Here is a 17,867-nt window from a genome sequence, read left to right on the forward strand (position 1 = left end):
AATGCAGATTGCCACACTTCCAATCGATCCTGAGAAAGCACAAGGGAGACCTACTCCTCTCTCTAAACTAATGAAATTAGAGGAGGAAAAGGAAAACGAAAACGCGATTAAAGCCTTAAAGAATTTTGAAAATAAATATAACCTGGCACAAACATATAGTGAGAATTCGTTAACGGACTGGGAAGAAAATGAATGTGAGTAAAAAAATTATAGTCCTCCCCTGCAGAATTGGATGAAATAACACGAATTTTTAATGTAATGGATTATTAGGCGGGGGACTGTGAGAAATGAACTTGTAAAAATTCGTAGAAATCTAAATAAATGTATATAACAATAATGATATAAAATATAAAGTACAGTATGGCACACAAGCCCTTCCCAGATCTAGCCACGAATTCCCACTCAAAGGATAACGATCCTAGCCGGCGCCCATCAACGGGAAAGAATAGACAGGACAAGGCTCATCAAGCTGACAGGGACAGGCTCGGTGCCCATCAACGGGAAAGAATAGACAGGACACGAAACATCAAGCCAACAAGGAGAGGCTCCGACGAGATACTCATCACCGGACCTGAACACCCCGCCTTGCAGGCTACCGTTGGGGGAAGCCATCAGGTAGACAAAAGGAAAAATCCAGCCGAGATATCCATCAGCTCCAACCCGGATCCAACCATCCCATCCAGATGGCCTGAACCACAATGAAATCAAGAACCACCCAGAACTTCTTTACATATGAGGAGACTCGGTCCGGACGTCCATTTGACTCTATTCTCCAACGCCAGGAAATCAATTCATACGACAATCAAGGACCGTTGATGAATGGTGCCTGCCTGGAATTTGGCCTCAAGGCTAAAAATCCCTATAAAAACCCCGGACAGTCTACCCTCCTTCGTGGATTTGGGAACACCTATACCTTTGGGTATAGACCCCTGTCCACCCAGCGCTGCGCTGTTTGTTTTATTGTGGTTTTTCCTCATTGTTTATTTTTTTATAGAAATTGTTTTTTTAATAAATTGTTTTTATTTAACCCAAATCTGCCTTTGCATTTATAACACACTGAAGACAAAAAATTCCTAACCAGTTTCAATAAATATTCCTAAAACCAGAATCCATGGCCACAATAAAAAGCTTGCCTTTCTTTAAAAAAAAACAAAACCAAAAACATGTGGCTGGTACAGATTTCTTTGGTTTTTTTTTTTTTTAAACAGATGATAGTGTTATAAATTTGTATTGTGATATTGGCTTTCGCAGATGAATATTATATGTTAAATACTTTTTAGCTATGTATGTACTTTTTTTCTTGCTAACAAGTCTTAAGCTTAAAAGAATTTCCGAAGTACAAGGCAAGGAAACCCCAGAGGGCAAGGACAGTGGGGCCCAAGCTGTTATCAAGAGAACAATAGAGCCCAAACTGTTATCAGCAGAAGATATGAAACCCAGCTGCCCTCAGGGGAAGGATGACGGGGCCCGGACTGTTATCTGCCCTGACCATTTGCAAAAAGAAAGGAAACCAAAAACTCCAAAATAATGATAACCAGCAAGAATAATGATGACCAGCAAAAATATATGCTGACCAGCAGAAAATAAAATTGTGAAGAGCATGATCCAAGAAGGCGGAACCAGGGAGGGGAGATGCTTGAATATGCATTAACCCCTCACAGTAGGAGGGGATAAAAAGAGTATTCCTGAAATACCAGGTGTGTTCCTGGCAAGGCGCCAGGGCACCCAGCCGTTTTAACCCTTTGCTTTATTTATTTTGTCTCCTAATTGTCTTTTATTTATATTAAATTATTTTTATAATTTATTAAGTGAATCTCGTTTTTAAGAGTGGGAACAACAATGATCATATCAGGAACATCAGTTGCCTGACCAAGGTGGGGAACAAGGGATAATCAGTTATGCCCTGACAGCCTTGGAAAACTATTTACCTGAATAAGTGAAATAGTACCATTGTTACACTGTTATATTTTTGAAAAAAAAATATCCAGTAGTTACCAACTTAGGTTATGGCCAGGATGGAAACTTACTGATGACTAAAGCAAATAATCTTGTGACCCTATAAAGGCTCTTTGAGCTCTCCTGGACTGCAGTGGGCTGTGCCAGCACCTCCCACTGAGTGGGATGTCTCTGAGAGCTCATGAACCCTCAAGTTTGCAGTACTTGAAAGACCATTGCTGATAATGAGGCTTAGGCTGACACACACACCCCACACCCCCCACTCCTTGAGGTGCAACCCTTGCTCATTGAGAACACAAAGGGATTTGGCATATTTCACTGAATTCAAGGGGAGTTTTTAACAGGTACCTTTGCACATATAGATGCATACATCTGTCTATATGAGTGCATGTGAATTGATTATGGTATGAATGTTATCTTAAATCTATAATTAAGTCATTGTTGTAATTGCAGTAAACCCTATTGAATCACTTCATAAATGTTAAATTAGTCCATGATTAAGTACTGCTAAACCTTTTTGCACTCTGTCCTGGTTTCAGCTGGGAGCAAGTTAATTTCTTCTCAGTAGCCATTGTAGTGATGTGTTTTGGATTCAGAATGAGAATGGTGTTGATAACACACTGATGTTTTGGGTTTTGCTAAGTTGGGTTTATTCTAAGTCAAGGAGTTTTTTCTTGTCTCATGCTCTGCCAGGGAGGAGGTTTGCAAAAGAAACTGGGAGGGGGCACAGCCGGGACAGGTGACCTGAACTGACCAAAAGGATATTCCACACCATAGAACATCATGCCCAGTATATAAACTGGGAGGAGTTACCCAGAAGGGCAGCTGATCTGGGTTCGGGAAGGGGGGTCTGGCATTGGTCAGTGAGTGGTGAGCAATTGCATTGTGCATTACTTGTTTGTTTCCTTTTTATTATCAGTATTATTATTTGTGATTATTAATGTATTTTACTTTATTTTCAATTATTAAACTGTTCTTATCTCAACATACAAGTTTTACTTCTGATTCTCCTCCCCGTTCCACTGGGCTGGGGAGGAGGGGGGGGGGTCAAGCGAGCATCTGCATGGTTTCTTAATTTCCACCTTTTAATTTGGTTTTATGTCATAAAATAAAGCTTTATGACATGCAAGGCATTATTTTAGATGAATTTCTATCACTAGCTCTCTATCGAGGGCATATGAAGCAATGAAAGAACCTCACTACATTTAACAAAGTGTGGTTTAAAACAAGATTTACGAGGCAAGATTTTGGTATTTGGGGGAGGTGACACCCTGCTTCCTGATACCCTGCTTCTTGACCAATATCAGAAGCGCAGGCAGGATGCTGTCCACATTCTTCATGTAAAGCATGATTCTCTCAAATCACACTACCATTGGTGTATAGAAGCCCAGTAGATAAAAAGCTAATGTGTATGTCTCAAACACTGAGAGCCATGTAGCCAAACAAGGATTGTTGCATAAGAGCACGCTGTGCAAATGGGCAAAATAGAGAAGGATATGGCTGGAAAAGGGGCCACGCAGAGGTAGGGCAGCACTTTTCTAGGACAAACATCCTTGTTCTGGCTCCTGGAGGTAAGTACAACACAGTCCAGAGCAAGGGCAGGAATGAGATCAAGACCCCCAAAGCCCTCCGACCCATTTCCAGAAAGGTCCAGAAGAACAAATTGTGTATGATGACTAATTTGCATAGAAAGCAAGGAACTTATCTCTGGTGTGGGGAAAACTTATCTATAAAAAGGTACCCCCAACAAAGTCTGCGTGGCTTTCCCCCAGGACCCTGGACACCCTGTCAGCCAGATTGATGCTGGACCCAGGACTGGTGATCTCCTTTCCTCTCCTATCTGACCTCTCTATTTCTCTTTCTCTCCATCTTCCCTCTTTTATTTTTTCTTTTTCTTGCTACTAGAAGATAAGGGACTAACTTATACCAATTTACATGCCAAGTTTATAATTTACTAATAAATCTCGGTAAGGTTTTTTTAGACCTGACATTTGTCATTCCTTTCCAACCACGAGCACCTACAAATCTTGAGTGCTCCCTTCCTCTTAGGAGTGGAACACAACATGGTGGAGTCAATGGAAGGCACAAATTTTACCCACACTCAAAAGACAATTGCATGATTGGCAGTTGCTGTCAGATGATCCAACCATCAAGTGTACCTGGCAGTCCACCAGAGTTATGACATCACTTATGATCCTATGTTTGCTAATGGTGATTGTGCCATATAGGCACATCATTGCTCATCTTTCTTACTGCTTCAATAAAGCTTTGTTTTAGAACATGTTGTCAGACTCCATTAGTGTTCAGACCACAAGGGGTTGCACAGGTGGCTTTTGTGAAGAAAGATCAGGGGCTGCCCCCGTGCCTAACAAAGGTGGTTCCAGCAAGATCCAAAACTAACTCACTACTGGCCAAAGTTGAGCCAATCAGCAAAGCTGGTAGCACCTCTGTGATAACATATTTATGAAAGGGCAAAATCACTACACAGCAGAATGAGAAGGGAGGGGGGGGGCGGGGGGGGGGGAGAAAGTGAGAAACAACCCCACAGACACCAAGGTCAGTGAAAGTAGAGGGGGAGAAGGTGCACCAGAGCAGAGATACCCCTGCAACCCGTAGCAAGGACAACAGTGGAACAGGTGGATATGCCCCAAAGAACACTGGAGCTTATGGAAAGCCCATGCTGGAGCAGGCTCTTGGCAGGAACTGTGGCCCATGGAGAGAAGCCCATGCAGAAGCATGTTTTATTTCTCTGTCTCATTCCATCTCCATACCACCTACCTGCCCACATATTTTCTACCTTTTCCACACCTTTAACACAAAGGATTTTAAAGGGTAAAAATCTACACTGACAGACTGGTATGACAGAGTAAATTTGTCTGTCAGTAACTTTTATACAAATCTTCACAAGAATTTCACAGACCTTTTTGAAAAAGGTTAGAGTTTGATTTAAAATTGTCAATTTTATCATGTTTAGCAAATAAAATTTTGAAAGATCAATACAGGATTTTATATCAACATTCAACCCCAAAAGCTAGAAAAATTGCTTCCGAATATTTTTTAGCTGAACCAAGAGAAGACAACAGAAAAAAAAATAAAAACAATGAAACACTGACCATCTATATTTTGGAACATAAAAATTGTCTAAATGAGTTTAGCAAACTTCACATAGACACAAGAATCTCTACAGTAGGCAGTTATGGAATAACCTGTTCAGGGGAGATCTCTTTCTAACTCCATTAGTTTGACTTATACCCCAGAATAAAATAATTTTGATTCCTTCCAAAACATTTGTTTACTTGTTTAGCTGGTGACTTTTAAGAAATCTTACAATGAATTAATTTACAAGAGAAGTTGAAATTTACAAATCTCCTTAAGCATGCATGAAATTTCTTATGTAATGCTCCATTTATTGATTCTTTATTTTCTGTTTTATCTCATAGTATTATGATAGAAAAAAGGAAATTAGAAAAAAAAAATTCCACCCCCACACCAAAACGTGACAGCCACTCTCATTCTAAACAGCTTCATTAGTCTTGGTGCCAGAAGTGGGGCACGCACAGTTTTTTTCTACCCAGAGAAGAGGAGGAGGTGAGAACATGTGAGGAAACAACATAGAGACACCGAGGTCAGTGGAGGAGACTTCCTATTTTGGAGGGAGGGAAAGTTCTTTAAATTCAAACTAGTTTATTATGAAAAGAAAACCATTACAACTGTTTGTACTTTTGCTTTATTATTACATCTGACATGTTGCTCTTAAAAATTCAATCTGCTACTGTTGCTAGGAGTCAGTTGCTGTGCAACCTAAAAGGTATGTGGTGCTTTCAGGTTAAGAAGCACTAATAAATCTATAGCCCTCCTTATGCATTTCTGATAAATTTGCTTAAAGAGCTTAAAAGTCTTCTCAAATAGCCACCACACACTGACAGACCTCTTTTACTAAAAGGATACACTAACAGATTTTTCAATTGCACTGGGTTTTGGCTGGGATAGAATTAGGTTTCTTCATAGAAGCTTGTATGGTTCTGTGTTTTGGATTTGTGATTTAACACAGTGTTGATAACACAACCATGTTTCAGCTATTGATGAAAAGTGCTTATGCAGCATCAAGGTCTTTTCTGTTTGTCATACTGCCATGCCAGCAAGTAGACTGGGAATACTCAAGGAGTTGGGATGGGACACAGCTGGGACAGCTGATCCCAACTGACCAAAATAATATTCTATACCATATGACATCACACTCATCAATAAAAACTTCATATTGACTCCAAGTTGTTTTTGTCAAACTGTGTTTTTCTGGTTTTATTCATTATTTTTAATCATGAAGATTCTGCAGGCCAAATTACATACCTAAAAATACTTCTACTGGATCAGTGTTTTCAATAAAATTTTTGCAAATCCACTGAAGAAAGGTGAAGAAATGGCTAAGAAGTGAACAATAGGGCTTTTCCCCTACAAATTGTTCAAAAGTAGCATGATTGATGACATCTGTAGGAAATAGGAAATCTGGCCTATGCCTTTTGCTCTTCAATTGTATCCATATTACAACAGAGAGTATAAGGTGTGGATATTTGCTGACTGGCCAGATGTTTATTACCAAATGAAATATATAAAACCTGAGAACTGACTGCATTTTCTTCAATAGTAGCATAAATTTAGTCTTACCTTTCCCCATATAATTATTCTGATGAAATCTGTGTTTTTGAAACCTCTACCCCTTTCAAATAAGATGGAGGGCATTATCACAGAAATTATTTCTTTAGGAACATAAGAATAAAAGCATGTCTTGAAAGTTATCAAAAAGGCTGAGATAACTAGTCTATATAACACCCAGTTTGTGCATCTCAAAACATTTAATACTACTTGGTCAATGTTTTCTACAGGGACCTCAAAAAATAATAACAAAATGAAGACTCCTTTGAAAGCAAGAAGTCAGGGAGGGGGAAGCAGGGGAGAGAAAATTTCTTCCTAAGAGAACATTCATGAATGAGAACTGCTTTTTTAACTGATATTTTGTTTCTTCTCCATAAGCTTGCAGTGTTTTTTCTAAAGCAAATCACAGAATCACAAAAATAACTAGGTTGGAAAATACCTCTAAGATCATCAAGTCCAACCTATGACCTAACACCACCTTATCAACTAAACCATGGCACTAAGTGCCACATTCAGTCATTTTTTAAACACCTCCACCACCTCTCTGGGCAGTCTATTCCAGTGCCCAATCACTCTTTCAGTGAAGAAGTTTTTCCTAATGTCTAGCCTAAACTTCCCCTGGAGCAGCTTTACACTGTGTCCTCTCCTACTGTCAGTGGTTGCCTGGGAGAGGAAACTGACTCTCACCTGACTATGACCTCCTTTCAGGTAGTTGTAGAGTGATAAGGTCTCCCTGAGCCTCCTTTTTTCCAGGCTAAACAACCCCAACTCCCTCAGCTGCTCTTCATAGGGCTTGTGTTCCAGGCCCTTCGCCAGCCTTGTTGCCCTTCTCCGGATGCATTCAAGCATCTCAACATCCTTCCTAAATTGAGGGGCCCAGAACTGAACACAGTACTCAAGTTATGGCCTCACCAGTGCCAAGTACAGGGGAAGACTGTACACACTATTCCTGATACAGGCCAATGTTGCCTTGAAAATTAAACCTTCTGATAATGTTTTCATAGTTTTAGTTACTTTCCCGTGAAAGTTCTGTAAACATAAGTTGTTTATCACATTCCTTCTAAGAAACGTCTTTTGATGGACATTTCGCATTACCAGTGTGCATGGGAAGATGGTAACTTAATTATCCAATCCCTGGTCATTGTCGAGAATCTATAAATACTGGAGTCAGAGAAAAAAAATACCTTTTTCTGTTCTGATACTGAGAGGTGTTTGTGTGAATCATTTTGTGTCCTCTAGCGACAGACCAGGATGCCATTGGCCTTCTTGGCCACCTGGGCATACTACTGGCTCACGTTCAGTTGGCTGTTGACCAGTACCCCCAGGTCCCTTTCTGCCTGGGCACTGTCCAGCCACTCCATCCCCAGCCTGTAACACTGCAGGGGGTTGTTGTAGCGAAAGTGCAAGACCTGGCACTTGGACTTGTTAAACCTCAAAGCCAAACCTTTTTTATTTTTTTTTTCTCCTAGTGGGCTTATAAAACAAACCATAAAGAAAAGTTACTTCATCAGGCTAGTGAGGCACTGGAACAGGTTGCCCAGAGAAACTGTGGACACCCCATACCCAGATGTGTTCATGGGCCAGGTTGGATGGAGCCCTGAGCAACCTGGTCCATTGGAAGGTGTCCCTGCCCATGGCAGTGGGGTTGGAACTGGATGATCTTTAAGGTCCCTTCCAACCCAAACCATGATGATTCACGATCTCCTGCACTTTTAGGATTTAGCCTTGTAAAGAACACAGAGGAAAGTCAGAATCCTGAATCAAGCACCTATTTTTCTCAACACAGACAAAAAGATTAACATAGAGACATAAGTACAGTATTCACTACTTATAATTACTTTCAAGGACAGATCACTGCAAAATTAAAAGCCATCCTATTGATTGTGATCTCAAAAGTGAGGGAAAACAGCTTGGAAAACAGTCTAAAAATATTTTATCTACATAGCTACAGTTAAAGACATCTAGATATTTATACTGTAAAAATAGTTACATATAAAAACTAGCTAATGATTATCTAAACAATATTCTACAGTCTTGGTTTTTGTTAGATCTAGTTTCTGCTGAGGGCATGTATTTCCTTCTGTGTTGCTCAAGGATACACTAGAGACGGGAGGGACTTAGCAAAGAACAGTTGCAATGCTGTCCAATTGTTCCATAAGTAATATTTTATTAGTACCATAAGACAGTCTTTTGAATGCAACTAAACTTCTGCAGACATATAGGTTTGTTTATATAAGATTAGGATAGAGTGTCAATCTGTTAAGTTTGGTGAGATAGCTTGGTTAAATAAGTATTCTTCACATGAAGAAATTCAACCAGAATCAGACCCTACCAAGATTAAACCAAAATTTCCCCCTTCACTATTATGGAGTATCTCCCTCATCTGTGAGATGTTTCTACAGTACATACTGTCTAAGTTCAATCTTCTCTTTAGTCTTTTCCATTCAAATTCCTTCTCCCACCTTTACTTCTCAGCATCAAACTTTTAAGTACTTGATGCAAATACATAGACTAGGCTTTGACACACATGCAGATGTTCATATGCTCAATCTCTCTAAACAACAGTTTCACGTGCACATGATAAATATCTGCCCAAAATGAAATAAATATTGCCATCTACACTTAAGACTCTTGAAAATTTTCCAACATGAGGATGTTTTCATTTTGTTTTATCTTTACTAAATTTATTATTTTTCCAGCTGTCATAGTGTCAAACACCCAGAACCTTCAGGAAAATTAACTTCTCTGCAATTCCAAGAACAGGGCATGTTTAAAAAAAAACCACCTCAATCACCTGTATTTAAATGTATACATAGATAAAAGTATATATAAATATATATACATATATATATTAAGATTCATACTAAAACTCCCCTGAAAACAGCTACTCCAGTACTAAGTTCCAGTAAATCCCTAATTTTTAAATGGTAAATTTAATGTGGCAAAGGCTTATTACACCAAGAGATGACAAGCCAGACACAGAAGCACTATTATATCACAAAGGAATGAGGTTTTAATATGTTCTGCAGAAGCCTAAGCAGATATCAACCAAGCACACTTCTATATTATCTAAAAAAATAATTTTAAAACTTCCTCAGATTCTGCATGTTAGTAAACAGTAATTGTAAAAAATGAATCATTATTTTCCTGATACAATATTACTTTACAGTTAGCTTAAAATTAGGTTTAATTCAAAAGTATTCATGATGTGATAAAACAAAAAACTGAATCACTGAAGATAAAAATATCCTAGTTCTGTGTCATGTAAATATGGGTGTAAGAGGCAATTAAACATTTCATCATGGCACTAAATGAGAGACAGTAATGCAATTATAGAGGAAATACATATGGGATTTATGTGGCTAAGGGGTTGTGAAGAACTAGATAGTTACATGGTATCTGTGTTTTTCTCCCTTTAAAGTAATTTAAAAATAGGTTAAAACCCACAGTAGATATGTTCTCTCATTTTTCCACATAGAACTTTTATTAGACAGCAGAAAAACTATGCTCATAAGAAAGATAGCATGTACATTTTTTGTAAGAGGTACACTTCCTAACACAGTATAAGCTAGGGTTAATAGGCTATGAAATTATTTTAAATCATCTACTGAGATAATACAACTCGATACAGAAACTGAATGACAAGAAATCATATGGATCAACAACATGGCATGGTAGGACCACCTTAATTAAGAAAGCATAGCCAGGTAGATAGCTCTTATTCCTTTCAAACTATACATTCAAGATTTCTTTAGCTCTTCAGAAACAAATGTGTTTCTAAGAAAGTAAGACAAACACACAGCATTCTGTGCTCTAAATATGCACAACTCCTTTGAGTTTACTGAAAACAGTGGTTTCTATACTAGCAGGTTAAATTCTACAAGTAGCACAAGCTGAAGAATTAAAAAAGGCTCTGGATCAGTACATGAAAAAAAATAATACCATTAAATATTCCATGTAGAACAAATATGTTTTTAAAAGAAAATGAAAGTGTTAGTTGATGAGAAGAGAATGTTAGGAATTCACAGGTACAGCCATAAAATTAAATTATAAAATTAGATTACACTTGCACCCAAACATAACAATTAATTGCACTGAAGAATCTTATATAGTACCAATTAGCTCTTCAACCTCTACTATTAACTACTAATAACACCTTCAAGATCATTTTAAAGGATCGCTAATATGTGCTACAGGTAACATAGGCTTTTCCTTATTGATGTACAAGATACTTTGGAACATTACAAGTACTGCAGCATGTCAGATAACTTCCAATATTATTAAAAAAAAATACCCTTCATAATAGACAATCACAGGGCAATTTACATGATTTTTCCCCTTTGGAAATTATGTCTCTTCCTATATTATAAATTGGGAAGGAAGAAAGGCTGAGGAAGAGAATGCGCTCGAGGCTTTTCTCTCTCTCCCCTCCCCCCCCCCCCCCCCCCCCCCATCAATAGCGAAGCCCAGTGCAGCAGCAGTCCCAACCTGGATGCTGCAAGGAGGGAGGAGGCAAAAGCTAGGGTGGAGGCAAGGGGGAGAAGAAAGGGATAGAAAGGCAGAATTGCAAGCCTATACGGAACAGTTACATTCACCTGAATCGTGGAAAGCTGTGGTGTTGTTCTTGCTGGTGGTGGCTGTTGTAGGTGATGATTAGGAAGCAAATAGAAAGCAGTAGAAGAGCAGTTGTTGTTGATGAGTAACAGTCGCCAGGACTACGGTGACTATGGCGCTTGATTCACAAGGCAACAGTTGCTATAACTCACAAAAGAGAGCAAGCAAGAGAGAAGGAAGCAGTGGCCCAGCCGAAAAGACCCGGAAGAGGCAGGGCTACCCGTATGACGGACAGCTTTTAGGGCCGGAGGGGAGGAGGAGCTGTTTCCTCAAGGAGGAAAGAAAATAAGGTTGTTAGGAACGTATTAAAACCTCCACCTCGCTAAGGGTGTGCGAGAGCGCGTTCTATCCCCAACAAGCAAAGTGGCACTAGTATGACAATGGATTATCCATGGATGTACGATCATACTACATCGGAGTAGGCAAGGAGGGAACCTATAGTGATGGCTGATAGTTCAAATGGATAGCAACTGCCAGGCCGAAACACGAGTGGGAGGGAGGAGGCAAGAGAGGGTGTGGTCATATCATCGTATCTGTCTCCCGCGTGGATCATGTTCACCGACGTAGTGACGTCACATCCGATTAGCGACTAAAATAAAGTGGGATTTTGTGCAGGCATCTCTGTTCAGTGATTTGCTTTGCTTTTCCACCCTGTTTGCTTCCTGCTACTTGGAAGCAGTTTAGAGTGAACAGGAAGTTCTACTTTGTACTAAAAGCTTATCACCATCCCCATTTCTTTTTCTATCCCAAAGTAACAGTGAAGAGATGCTGCTGGATGGGGTATTTGTTGACTGCTGCCATCTAAAGTAGGTGGGGCTGTGGCAGCAGCGTTACTGCCCTCATTGGCAAAGCTGAACAATTTCTGTAACTGCTGTATACACTTGGCCTGCTGGACTCAGCATATGCACAACCAGCATGTGCATTACTAGCTGCCTTGTTCCAACCTTTCTCTTCAGCAATGTTTCTCATAGACCCCTACCCTTCCCCACATATGCCTTTCCTTATAATACAACCTGCTTCACTTTTATTCCTTCCCTGAAGACACTTCATGCTGCCACCAGGGCAATGCTCTTTAAATTCCCTTCCTCATCTTGTTTCCCCTTAATCTCCCATATCACCAATGATTCTCTGCACCTTGTAGTCATGGGGCTGCAAGATACTGAGCATTACTGCTTGATTAAGGGATATAAGAGATATTGCATACTGGAGTCAATACACAATGTGAGAATTTACACAGCACCATAGCTACTTTTCTGCAATGCATCCACATCTAATGGTCACTATGATTCCATATATCCCTGTAACCCAAATACATGCAAAGCTGCAGCTCTTTTACATATTTTGTAACTTATGAAATTACTGTTGTAGGCAGCCCATTATACCATCTACATAACCAGTAATATTTGGCTGTAATATATATATTGGTCATAGCATGGGCTCATGAGGGGGAAATCCTGCTTAACTAACTTAATTTCCTTTTATGACAAGGTTGCACATCTAGTTGACCAAGGGAAGCCAGTAGATGTGGTGTGTTTTGGTTTTTTTTTATTTTGGCAAAGCTTTGGATACTGTGTCTCAGTTTTCTTCTGGACAAAATGTCTAGCATACAGCTGGACAAGTCCATAATACATTGGGTGAACAATTGGCTGACAGGTTGGGTTCAAAGAGTTATAGTAAATGGGGTTACATCGAGCTGGTGGCCAGTCACCAGTAGGGTTCCCCAGGGCTCAATTTTAGGGCCAGTACGCTTTGATGTTTTTATAAATTATCTGGGCACAGGAATCAAATGTACATTAAGTAAGTTGGATGATGATACTAAATTAGGAAGAGCTGTGGATTCCCTTGAGGGTAGAGAGGTGTTACAGAAAGATCTGGATAGACTAGAGAGCTGGGAAATCACCAACTCTATGGAATTTAATAAGAGCAAGTGCCAGATTCTGCACCTGGAACAGGGTAATCTTGGTTATATGTACAAACTGGGAGGGGGGGTGGATGGATGCTATATGTACAAACAAGAGGCTGGACAGCAGCACTGTGGAAAGGGATCTGAGGGTTCAGCTTGATGTCAAGTTGAATATGAGTCAGCAGTGTGCCCTGGAAGCCAAAAGGACCAAATGTGTCTGGGGTGCATCAGGCACAGTATCACCAGCTGGTCAAAGGATGATTGTCCCACTCTGCACTGGTGGAGCACCACCTCAGGTACTGTGTGCAGTTTTGGGCGCTCAACATAAGAAGGACATAAAATTATTAGTGTGGCCAGAGGCAGGGGACTGATATGGTGAAAGATCTTGAGGGCAAGACTTATGAGGAGCAGTTGAGGCCACTTGGCTTGTTCAGTTTGGAGGCGAGGCGGGGTGGGGAGGGGAGGCTGAAGGGAGACTTTGTTGCAGTCTGCAACCTCCTCAAGAGGGGGAGCAAAAGAGAGGTGCTGATGGAGCAAGTCCAGAGAAGAGCAAGAAAGCTGGTGAAGGGGCTGGAGCATAAGTCTTATGGGGAGCAGATGAAGGAATTGGAATTGTTTAGCCTGGAGAAAAGGAGTCTGAGAGGAGACCTTATTGCTCTCTACCACTCCCTGAAAGGAAGTTGTAGTGAGGTGGGGGTCAGTTTCTTCTCCCAGGTTAAAAAGTAACAGGATGAGAGGGAATGGCTTCAAGTTGTGCCAGGTGAAGGTTTAGATTAGATATTAGGAATTATTTTTTTTCTCAGAAAAGATTGGAAAGCATTAGAACAGACTTCTCAGGGAAGTGGTGAAGTCACCATCCCTGGAAGTGTTCAAAAAACATGTGGATATGACACCTGAGGACATGGTTTAATGGTGCACATGATGGTGGTGCTTGGTTGACAGTTGGACTTGATGATCTTAGAGGTCTTTTCCAACCTTAACAATTCTATGATTCTGTGGTGGAAATGGTATTAAGCTGCATCAGGAGAAGTTTAAGGAAAAAGTTCTTCACTGAGAGGGTGGTCTGTCACTGGAAGTGATCATGGTACCAAGCCTGTCAGAGTTCAAGGAGCTTCTGGATGCTCTTAGTCATATGATTTAGTTTTAGGTATTCCTGTGAGGAGCAGGGAGTTGAACTCAATGGTCCTTATGTCAATTAGCAGGAAATGGTCTTCCAAATGGCTGCTGACTATCTGAATGAGCTGCATGTATTCTCTCACATAGCAGCCATTCTCAAAATCAGGCTGCACCAGTTTAACAGGCATTTGTTCAGTATCCACACAGAGGGCTACAGAATGTATGTCAGAGTATTTAAGGTTGAAAGGGTTCTCAGCATAATTGCTGCTAAAAGCAAGACAGAATAATCTTAAATTAATTAATTTCTAAAGGTTGGCTACCAAATAATTTTTATCTCATAAAAGCTGTTGCCAGAATACTGTGACTGTAAGTGCACAGTAATGCTTTAGAGCCATCCTACCCATGATGGTTAAGAAAGCATTGGCATCAGGAAGCACTTTATTACTGTGAAGGTGACTGAGTGCTCAAACAAGTTGGCCAGAGTGGTTGCCTTGGAGATATCATGGTCCTGGTAAGCCAGCTCTAAATGGCCCTACTTGAGTAAGGAAGTTTGGCTTAGATGATCTCAACAGGTCTCTTCCAACCAACCTCAACTATTCTGTGACTTGAAGGCTGTTTCTTCTTGACATTGTACTCTAATCTGTTCTGTCAAACAACATTTGCATGCTTACTTGTTTGGAAAGAACAGGATAAGCTGTGGTACAAGCCTTAAAGTTAGGTCTTTATCTCAGGTGACTGGGCTGTCAATTTGTGTTCTCAAAGGAAGGAACTTCATGTGCCTATCTTTGAAGGAAAAAATCAAACTTGTTTCAGGCCTTGGCACAAATAAAAGGAAATAGCTTTCCCCGACTACATATTTGTAGAATGTTTTAGAAACACTTTCAGCTGTTATATAGGTAGGAGGGTTGTAGCTGCCAGTGTTACAAGGAAATTATCAAATCAGTTTAAAGTTGTAATCTTTTCTATGTAGTTAATTTGCACAGATATATTTCCACTTAGATCCATCAGGGCCTAATAGGACTAATAGAAATTAAAATAAGAATAATAAATTCTACTTCAAATAATTCCAAATATATTGATTTTTCTCTTAAAATATTTTTTACATCCATTCTCAAAGAAGGTATGTCTCATCTTAATTTTTTAAGAGATCATCTTTTTCTGAATTTTACAATTACTCATTTCTGTTGTGGAAGTAGAAATGCTAAGGCCTGGGTGGGCCTCTTGAGTCAATTCTCATCCTGTCTCATGGGCTTCTTGATTGAACTCTCACCTTGTCTCCTGAAACAATAATCACTGTGTAACCTTAATGAACAGCCTGTCTGCTAAAGAAGGCAGACTCTAAACCAGCCTTGAGCAGTTCTGTGGTCTTATGTATGTGACAGATATTAATAACTCACATTCTGTTATCTGTCTTTGGCACAGCGTCATTAAGTGTATAAAACTTGTGTCCACTTTACAGACAGAGTTCACATCAGCAGAGACTGTTGCTCTGTGCTCTCTCCAATAGCTTCTGTTCTGATCTGATGTAAATTGTATTCCATTTTTTCCATGACAAATTTGAAGCCATAAGTCAGATTCACACATCATGCTTCACCTGGGAGGACTGTTACTATGGGGTTAAATGTTTCTGAAAATCATGTAGAAGTAGGCCACAAGAATGCTTAGTATTAGGGATGGTTTAGCAAGCTAAAATGTTTATAGTAATGAGAATTGGTACTTGGGGACTCTAAGATACCTAGAGATAAGATTCATACATGTTCGTACAAGGATGAGCTAACTCTAATGAAGCAATATGATAAGGTTAATGAAGCAATATTGATAAGGTTTAATGAAGCACTATTGATAAGGCTGTTATAGTGATTACTACTACAGCTGAAATTGTGTAAATATGTGCATTTTGGACAAAGATGATGGAGTTAGATTTGGGTTGATGATACCCCTAGCTCCTGCGCACCTCAATAAAAGCACCTGCATATAATCATTCTGTGATTATGTGTGTTCTCGAATGCTAACATTTTGCAACCCAGATGGGACCCTGTGAGTGCTGCTGAGCGAGTTCGCAACCCGATCACGCTCCAGCCGGCACCGAGGGATTCTCATGGAGCCCATCCGGCCACGACCATCTCTGCTGCTCACAATGTCCCTCTGAGAGGTAAGGTGCTTTTCAGTCTGCTCTGGTGCTTGCCAATAAGATGCAGTGAAAGCTCTGCACAGTTGGGCTAGAAGAATTCCTGGTATTGCCTGGGCGTCGTCTGTCAGACAAGTGCGGAAGCGTTGAGGGTTCGTCATCAGTGGTGTATTGTAGCTGTAATATGGAGAAGCTTAAAAGGATTTTGGGTGCCTCTATACCATGTACTTCTCCTTTGGGGTGCATATTGGCACACTGGAAACAGGGTAATTTTGGGCAAGATTTACGTAAAGTTGATTGATTATTGTAATACATGGTGGCCAGGATATGCCCTGGACAGTGGAGAAAAGTGCCCGAGGAATGGATCTTTGCAATATAATGCTATTTTACAATTGATGTTGTTCCGTAAGTGAGAGGGAAAGTGGGATGAAGTTCCATATGTTGATTTGTTTTTCTATTTGTGAGATAAGCCAAAATGTCAGTCTGAGTGTGGATTGATGGTGCTTAAGGCATGTGTGAGTGATAAATGTGAGGTTTCTGTAAAAGGAAAGTGTTGTTTAGAACACCTGGCATTGAAAGCAAGTTTGCATCGGGGGAACGATATGGATGTTGATTTACAAGTGGCTCTAACAGAACCAAAAGAACCTGATTCTATTTTGTCTGCCCCTACTTCACCCAATCCTATTTCATCCAATCCTATTTCATCCAATCCTATTTCACCTAATCCTGCTTCACCCTTCCCTCTTTACCTTCCTCTCCCACCTTCACCTGATTCTTCTTCTCCGGGAGATGATCAAAATTTAACTGTGATACAAGGAAATGTGAAAAATGTGGGTGGGGAAGATAGCAGTAGCGGAGATGATGATAATAAATCAGTGACACCAGTATCCCATCGGACTTGGTCAAAGCTTGCCCTGGTCCTGTGTAAAACGGGAAAAGAGTTGGGCAGACAAAAGTGGACTGTGATTGCCCCCTTGAGACAAAGAGGAGTGGAGGGGCCAGTGTTTGTAAAAGTGCCTTTCTCCCCTGCAGATTTGGTAATTTGGAAACAATCAGCTGGAACTTATAGAGAGAATTCTGATAAAGTAGCAAGGGTGGTAAAAATTATTATGAAAACTCAGAATCCAGATTGGGATGATATACAAGTAATATTAGATAATTTAATGGATTCTTCTGAGAAAGAGATGGTGCTTAGAGCAGCCAAGGAGAGAGCGAGAGAAGATCTCAGAACTGGGCTGGTGATGGGGACTTTAGATGAGAACTTTCCGACCGAGGATCCAGGGTGGGATCCTAATGCATTTTGGGATATGCAGAGGCTGAAGAGATATCAAGAGTGAGTTCAGATAGGGGTTCAGAACACTGTGCCTAAAACTAATTGGTCTAAATTGTATAAGACAAGAAAAGAAAGAATCCCCTACTGCATTTTTGGAAAGGCTTAAGGAGGCAGCAAGAAAGTATCCCCTACTGCATTTTTGGAAAGGCTTAAGGAGGCAGCAAGAA

General features: G+C 40.2%; 1 protein-coding gene across 1 annotated transcript in view; it reads right to left on the reverse strand.

Moving 5' to 3' along the window:
• LOC148183277 (transcription factor RFX3-like) overlaps positions 1-11,395 on the reverse strand; it is a 252,407-nt gene extending 241,012 nt beyond the window's left edge. The window contains exon 1 of the mRNA XM_088061502.1: positions 11,202-11,395. The gene's annotated coding sequence lies outside the window, so the exon portion shown is untranslated. The remainder of the gene's footprint in view (positions 1-11,201) is intronic.
• Between the last annotated feature and the right edge of the window lie 6,472 nt (positions 11,396-17,867).

Source organism: Pseudopodoces humilis, chromosome 12, assembly GCF_049639895.1.
Source record: "Pseudopodoces humilis isolate 2021_Gansu_Grassland_sample_001 chromosome 12, ASM4963989v1, whole genome shotgun sequence".
Classification (NCBI taxonomy): Eukaryota; Metazoa; Chordata; class Aves; order Passeriformes; family Paridae; genus Pseudopodoces; species Pseudopodoces humilis.